The sequence below is a fragment of the Elaeis guineensis genome, chromosome 12, assembly GCF_000442705.2.
Source record: "Elaeis guineensis isolate ETL-2024a chromosome 12, EG11, whole genome shotgun sequence".
NCBI lineage: Eukaryota > Viridiplantae > Streptophyta > Magnoliopsida > Arecales > Arecaceae > Elaeis > Elaeis guineensis.
In genome coordinates, this window is record NC_026004.2 from 45,346,504 (window position 1) to 45,354,993 (window position 8,490).

Genomic DNA, 8,490 nt, shown 5'->3' on the forward strand with positions numbered 1-8,490 from the left:
CATATATATGTATGCATGTGTGTATGGATGGATATGTATATTACATTGATATTTTAGGCATTTTAAAATTTTTCTTTACACCGGCATGCATTGTAACTACGTACATATATGAGATACCCTCTACATTCTAATTATGCATTTGGTGCATTGTCAAACAAGCTTGGAAGGCAATATGGATTGCCATCAAGATAAATAGCCACCAATAAATTACCAGTAATGTTGATTACTGTGTTTTGGTATATGCAGATAATATTGTAGTAAAATTACTGAAAATTTTGATTGACATGTTTGGTATGACAATCAGATTACCATAATGAGAAATCAAAATTTCAAATTATCCCTAAGTTAAATTATTGTGTTTGGTATAAATAAAAGCTGCAGCGACCCTCACCCGATCTAACAGAGACGTATACATTGAAGTAAATCTCACACCTTAAATACAGCCAAAGTCCTGGTCTGGTGCTCCCCCTTAGAGCTCAGCCCTGCCATCAGCTACCAACCATCGACTAGATCCAGCCGTAGGCCAGCCTCACAATCACCATGGGCAATAAGGAGCACCTCCATGGCCCAGTCCATGGGGCCTTCGAATGAGATCGCAGATGCAAGCAGAGGTGGGGGGAGAAAAATGTTGCATGAGTCCCAGACTTGGATGGAGGGGCCAAGGAGGCATGGAGTGCCGGCGATGGAGAGCTAGGGGGAGAACGGAGAGGCAATAACGAGGCATGGAAAGATCCTGGGCTCTTGCTCGAAGACCTTCTCTTTGGAGGTTTTGGAGTTTGCAAGGAGCCCACACTCCTATTCATCATCGTCGCCGTCATCACCACTCCACAGCCATGGGAGGAATGGATGAACCCATTAGGATGGGGGAGGGGGAGGCTGCGGCGGGGCTAGCCTCCACCAGTGGTGCCACCATGGTCAGAAAGATGGATTTTGTGTGATTTTTTTAAGAGATAATTTTATCCTTCTTTTTTTGCAACACTATCAAAGAAGTGGTAATCTAGATAACCTTGGAGATTTAGATAGCCATCCCTTCCCAAGGCTATCTAGATTGTCTCCTTAGAGGTAATGTAGATTATCACCCAAAAAGCATACCAAACATAGTAATACAGTAGGCCCACTTTAAATTGCCGACAATCTGGATAGATTGCCCGCTACCAAATGCAATCTAAAAGATGATCAATTTATTCAATAAAACAAAGCATACTTTGTGTTCGTCGATAGTGCGGCTTTCATTTTTCAAGAGAATAACGTTTTAAACCTTGAACTAACCCTTTTCTTTAAATTTTCTTCTTGTTTTTTCAATTTATCTTTATTTTCTTAATCTTAATTATTCGAAAAGCCTAAGCCTGCATTAGATACCACTCAATCATAGAATCCTTTATTTCATAAGAAAAAAATATCAGAACAAGAAGAATCACATTGGTGATCCTCACCAACTTAATAAAAACATTGCTTATACACAATATTTCTAATGTGTGGTACAATAGAAGTAATATGGTTTCATAATTAGGGATATATAACTAGTGTTTCATGATTAGGGAACTAATATGGTTCCTTTCTTAATACATCCTATGACACATTTCTAATGAGAATATGTGGGCCACTCTACAAGAAAGAAAAATACATATTAAGAGGTTTTAAATATCGGGAAAATATAATATTTTTTTGGTCAAATGAAGAGTAACAACTACCTAATTTGAAACAAATCCATGGTCATTGGTATCTATCTCCAATTGAGAAGTCTTAGATTAAACCTAAATGGTGGTGAATAACCATCATCCTCTAAAGATAAAAAAGAACTACTTGATTAGAAACCAGCCCATAGGGTTTTTGCTAATGTTAATCAGTTTTAGTTAATTGATTACTTTCAATCTAATTGAGTTGATCGTAACTGTTATGCTTATAAATTACTTTATAGTTTTGAAAAGGTTTTCTAACTCATGGTAATTACATTGTTTATGTTAATTGTTTATTCAAAATAAAATAAATTTTTGTTGGTATTCTATTTGGCTATCGGATAGCCCCTTTATAGGAGTGGAATGTCTCATAATCCCATTAAATAGCTTCACTTTTTTTGATAGGACAAGGTTAGCTTGGTCAAACTATCCACTAAACTTGAGCTTAAATTATTGATAGGGAGTGCGGAGAAGATGAAATATGTTTAATTCAATAAAAGGTAGGACAGTTATTTCGTCACTTCTTTTTTCTATCTTTTCTACCTTTCAATTAGCTCTACTTAGTCTAAACAAAACATCAACAACTCTTTGATCTACAATTAATATAGAGGGATACGAAAAAATTAGGGATAGTATCATGCTTTCATTCTAAAATTGTGAGCCAGAGATATGGCACTTGCTACATACTCACACGGCACTTTCCTATAAGCATTCAAGGCTTCCATTATGATATCATATACATCGTAGCAGAATAACTACCATCCAAATTTCAATATTTCATAAATCCATACTAGTAAGAAATATCCAATTGTCTTATTTTTACTATTTTTCAAGTGCTAATCAAAATATAAACCTAATAAATGTTCTTCCAGTTAACTATAATAGTATCTTGCTTTTAATCACATGCCCATAGCAATACTCATATCCACAATTAATTCTCTAAGTCTATAAAGAAAGAAGAGACAAGATTATGTGCTTAACAACCTAGTAAGTAATGAATACCTTAACTAGATAATTCATGTAATAATTTAAAATTTAATAGTTAAATAAGTATTTAATGATAAATAAGTATCTAATAAAATCATTATTTTCAAAACACAAATTCAGAATATCTGTATTGCTCAAATATTCATATTCATATGTCCAATTTGAAAATAACTTGTTCATTTGAAATATCATATTCAATATAATAGTTTTTAACTATGACCACACTAATATCCTATGGCCAGACTAGAGAATATAATTGAAATTATACCTTGCGAAGTAGTCCAGAATATCTTATTTATATCTAATAGTATGGGCCAGAATACTATATTTATATCCTATGGCAGGGTTAGAATAATGAGCTTAGAAATGTCAAATGCCAATATATAACCCCAATCGGTAAGGTTAAGAATATAGTTAGACTGAGAGTCCAAATCTGATATATGTTAGAACCCTCTTCACAGAATAATATATATATCACAATCTAATCAAAATATGAATATACAATAAAAGATCAATAGACAACATAATAATATGTTGAAAATATTACTTCAAAATTATATGTTTATTTCTATTTAAAAATATAGTTACTTACAACTCATAAATCACATATCTATTGATAATAATATATTTTATATAAAAATTAATATTATTTAAATAAAATATTTAGAAGAGATGGATCATTACTTATCTTACAAGAACAATGAGTTGATAACTCTAACTAATTCTAAGAGTCTCTTTTTGAAAACCTAATATCCAAAATTATATTTTTATCAAAATATAGTCATAACAAATCTTAAGTCTCGATGCTCTCTTCATAGGATTATGCCCCAAAATTAGAGAATATCATAATTGAAATTAGGGCTACCATGGACAATCATGGGAAAAATGGTGGAGAAAAGATATGGTCGACTAGGTGGAAGTATCTGCTAGCTCAGATAGGTCTAATTAGGTAGTTCAACTAATTAAATCATGAAACTAAGATCAAGTCAAGGTATTGATGACATCAGATAGGTGGATGATTACGAAGTTCAGTTGTGCCTAGTGAGAGCTAAGGTATTAGCTCACATGTTACACAACCATTAAAGCAATTCAAGATCCTTTTATCAAAATCAATCAAAGCCATAGGAAGGGAACCTCCAAAAAGAGCCCACTGATCCAAAAGAGAGAAAAAAGAGAGAAGAGAGAGAAAAGATGAGAGAAAGAGGACATGAGGAAATCAAAATAGAGGAATGGTCTTAGTGTTTGAACTGAGTGAAGGAAGGTTGACGATGTTAGCAATAGATGTTGCCAAGAGTTTTAGCCCTTGTCGACTATATCAAGGATGGCAACTATAGCTTTAGCAATCAATAGATCAGGTGGATGGTGGCAAATAGGTTATGGTGAAGAAAAAACATAGAGAAAAGAAAAGAATAGGCTCAATCTCAAACTGAGCCTCAACTTGCTTACTAGTGGTTGGAGCTTTGATGTCAGCCTTTGTTTGTTAAGGAGAGATATTTGGTGAAGGGATAGTGATAGCTAGCTTCAAATTAGGAAAGAAATTGATGGATCGATGGAATCAAGTAGGTGATTTTCGGCTAAGACTTTATTGATTTCTTATTGAAAACTAGGCCAACAACATTTCTCAATAAGAAAATATGATAGAGAAGCAAAGTGGTGGACAGAGTTCTTACCTTTCCACCATGCGTCTTGTCCACAATTGTAGCAAAAACAAGGATGATGGTGGCAATGACAAATCTTGAAATTCTATGAGAGAGGAAAAAAAATAGGAGAGTTTGGGACCGCTTTTCAAGGGGGTTTTTGGGATCTTAAATAGCCGATGAGTTGTCCCACTATAGGAGTCCAACGAGGAGGTGAAGTCTTCCTCCTTTCATTGTGTTGAACAGGGGCTATGCCTTGAATACTTTGGAAGTAGGTCTTCAAGCCTTTCTTTAGCTCTAAGCTAGGCTAAAGGATCAAGTTTGGCTAGGCCGATCAATCAATGGACCTAGCTGAGCCTTATAGACAGTCAACTCCTTATTCTTCTTCTAAATGCAACCTTAGCCTCTATCTCTAACACATCCATTTTATTCATGATGTAGTACTCGAATGTTATCTTGCATTGAAACTTGTGTACTACATTCAACTTATTCAGTATATGATTCAAGCATTTATCCTAACAAGCAACATGATTTAATTGATTCTACACTTACAATTCTGGATTAGTTCCCACCTTTTTTTAATAGAAGAACATCTAGCTCCTTATTTTCTAGGAACTCTAGCAAAGTAGAGAAGTATTGTTTTCTACTATTCTAGCTCCTCTGCAAGTGTCTTTTATGAGGGAAAATTATGGAGCAATGTCTTTTATGTCCTTTCCGATGTGTTCGCATAATAACACATGTTTGGAGGAAATTATGCTCCTATGCTCCATTGATTCTAACTAATCATAAATGGATTGTGGGCAATTAGACATCTATTGATGTGATTCATGACCCTTGTGAAGTGAATTTTAGTGCAAGGGTAAAACGGTAATTTTAAAATTTTTTCAAAATTACTATTTTACAGTGAAAATTATTAATTAATCTAATTAATAAATAAATATAAACCCTACACAAGAATCTAAATATGATATATATATATATAGCATGCATTTAAATTTGAAATTCAAACTTGTACAGTAAACATTTTACTGTTATGTGTTCAGAACACATTATCTTTGTGCGGGTAGTCGATCGCCGCAATCTGATCACCGTCGGGAGGGTATGATCATCGCAACGCAGCCACACAGTGTGTCTGGCCTCTGTGGATCGTCCATATGAAGCTTCCGATCTGATCGGCTCCTCACGAATGCTAGTTCATGGCAGAACTCTTTTGACGGTTGATGTTGATCGAACTCCTTCGATCTTGATCTGCCGACTCTTCAGATGCTTTGAATAATCAGCAGAGGTGCTTGAGAGATTGTTGAATCTCTCCTTAAGATCTGGTGGGCTCATGACACTCGTAGCTCACTTTCTCACTTCCGAACCCTAAGCAGAAACCCTAGGGTACTCTCAGAAAAGCCAGCATCTCTTTCTGTTTCTTTTCTTTTCTCTTCTTTTCCTTTCTTTTCTCATGCACGAGACTTTTCTCATGCCCCTTTTTCTCTCTGATCAGATTTTGTGCATGCCCTATCTTCTCTTCCTTTTAAAAAGAGAGCAAAACGCATCTTTGCAGTATTTTCTCTGCATGAGAGGATAAAGATAAGTGGTTGCTCATTTGAATTCAAATCGAATTTGAATTCAAATGCCAACCAACTCATTCTTATCCACTCTACGCGTGAGAAGAGAGGGGTGTGGGCATATTTGTGTGTGGAGACTTTACACGAGAAATCTTTTCTCGTGTGAAAGAAGGGGCGCACAAAATAAAGGGTGGGCGCAGAGATTTGTTATCCATTCAAATTCAAACATCTTTTGAATTTGAATGGCCAACCAATCTCATCCTTATCCATTCAAAATGGTGCACAAAGAAGGGGCGTGGGATGGCTTCTGTGTGGGAGAAAATTCATGAGAACTCGTTTCTCGTGAATTCAAATGGGTGCATGTGAAGTGAGGTGGCATAGGGAGATTAGTTAAGGTGGTTTGAAATCCAATTGAACCAACCTTATTTAAAATAGGTTAGACACAATTAGACTAAATTAAACCTAACACAATTAGGCTTAATTAGGCTCAATAAAATTTTAGTCAAATCAGAAATTGACTAAGCCCAACCCCTGATCAGATCAGGGACCAAACCACCTTGGTGATTAGGTCAACACTTAACCTAATCGGGTCAAACCCAACTGAATCCAATTCAATTGGACTTGATCCAAAAATAATTACTCAATCAAATTGAGTTAATTAGAGATTAAATCACTAATTAAATCTCTCATAAATACTGAGTCCAAATTCGATGGGCAATCGGGCATTAGAGTCCATCGATATGAAATTCTGATCAAAAAGTCCCAAACCAGTGGGACTCTTGACCCCGGTACCCAAAATGTGTGGAACTCATGATTAGAGAATCTTGATTCTCGATCACAGAGTTCCAGACATATAGGACTCAAAGTCCATGAGCATTAGGACTTTTCATCAGCTATCAAATCAGATAGGAACCTCTAATGTGTGTGACCCCGCAGGTTCGAACCTAAGCCGGTAGCATAGGAACCAATTCCTGTACTAATCGAAGTGACCATCTAGCAATGGTACCCGACGTTCGAATAGGTTGAATAGTCGCAATCACAATATTCAGAACCTACATGAATATGGTTGTTGTATAATTCATCCTTTTGACCCCTGTGTTTAGGACGACTCAGGGTTAAACTGTCAACCCTGATTAGATCATCCAAATCATGTTCAACTCAAACAGTCCTATGACTCCTGACTAGGACTATCCTGGCCAAGATTTTGCTAAATTGAAACACGACTGTACACAGCTCCTGAACTGGAGTGGTCAATTCTATCTTGACACATGCACCGATAAGTCAAGTACTTGACTACACCCAGCAGCCTTCCGTCACTGAATTAAAAATTCAGGTAGTCCAGTGCCTAAGTGCAGTGAGTTGCTTGCAAGTCATCGTGGCGGTCTCAGGTTGGAGGGACAGTTATACCCATATCCCATTAGAGCAAATCTTGACAGCAGAAAATGCTCCAGAGTCGGTCACGTTCAGTGCAGATGTACCCTTATATCTCACCTGTATGCCATACTAGTATCTCCACACTCCTTGATTAAGAGAACAACCAACCCATATGGCACACAACGACCTATGCTTGATAAACGTTGTCGTCCTTGTTAACAATGTATCATTTGGTCGCGAACAGGTTTAAGGACTAAACGACAAATCCTCCTTTGTCGAGTCTAAATAGTCCTAAGGACTCACCACAATACAGGAGTTCATTAGAAGATGAAACAATTTGTGATGAAAAATATCAAAATAATTTTTATTTATTTATAATTCATATACTAATATAAGAAAGAGCACAACCGTCAATAGACTGACGATTGGCTTTGGGACACTATTCCCAACAATCTCCCGCTTGACCTAAAGCCAATCGGTGCAGTATCTAATACCCATCTTCGACTTGAAGTCGTCAAACTCCTTCACCGCAATGGCTTTAGTGAATGGGTCGGTCAGGTTCTCCTTTCTGTCGATCTTCTGAAGGTCGACGTCACCTCGATCCATAATTTTTCGGATGAGATGGTAGCAGCACAGAATATGCTTCGTCCGTTGGTGTGCCTTCAGTTTCTTCGCCTGAGCAATGGCTCCAGAGCTGTCACAGTAGAGCAGAACTGGACTAACAAGGGAGGGTGCTACTCCTAACTCAGTGATGAATTTCTTCAGCCACACCACTTCTTTGGCAGCATCTGATGCAGCGACATACTCTGCCTCGCAAACTAAATCAGCCACTGTGTGCTGCTTGGAACTCTTCCAGCAGACAGCCCCACCATTAAGGGTAAAAACAAATCCCGACACGCTCTTGCTGTCATCATGATCAGATTGAAAACTGGAGTCTGTAAACCCCATAAGTCTCAAGTCCGATTCACCATAAACAAGCCACTGGTCCTTAGTATTTCTTAAATACTTCATGATTATTTTAACAACCTTCCAGTGATTCTTCCTTGGATCAGATTGGTATCTACTCACTACCCTTAGTGAGTATGCCACATCTGGTCGTGTACATGTCATGGCGTACATGATAGATCCCACTGCCGAAGCATATGGAATTCTACCCATATGCTCTCTCTCTTGAGGTATTGTCGGGCAATCCCTCTTCGAGAGAGAAATTTCATGGCCTATCCGTAGATAGCTTTTCTTGAAATTCTCCATGCTGAACCT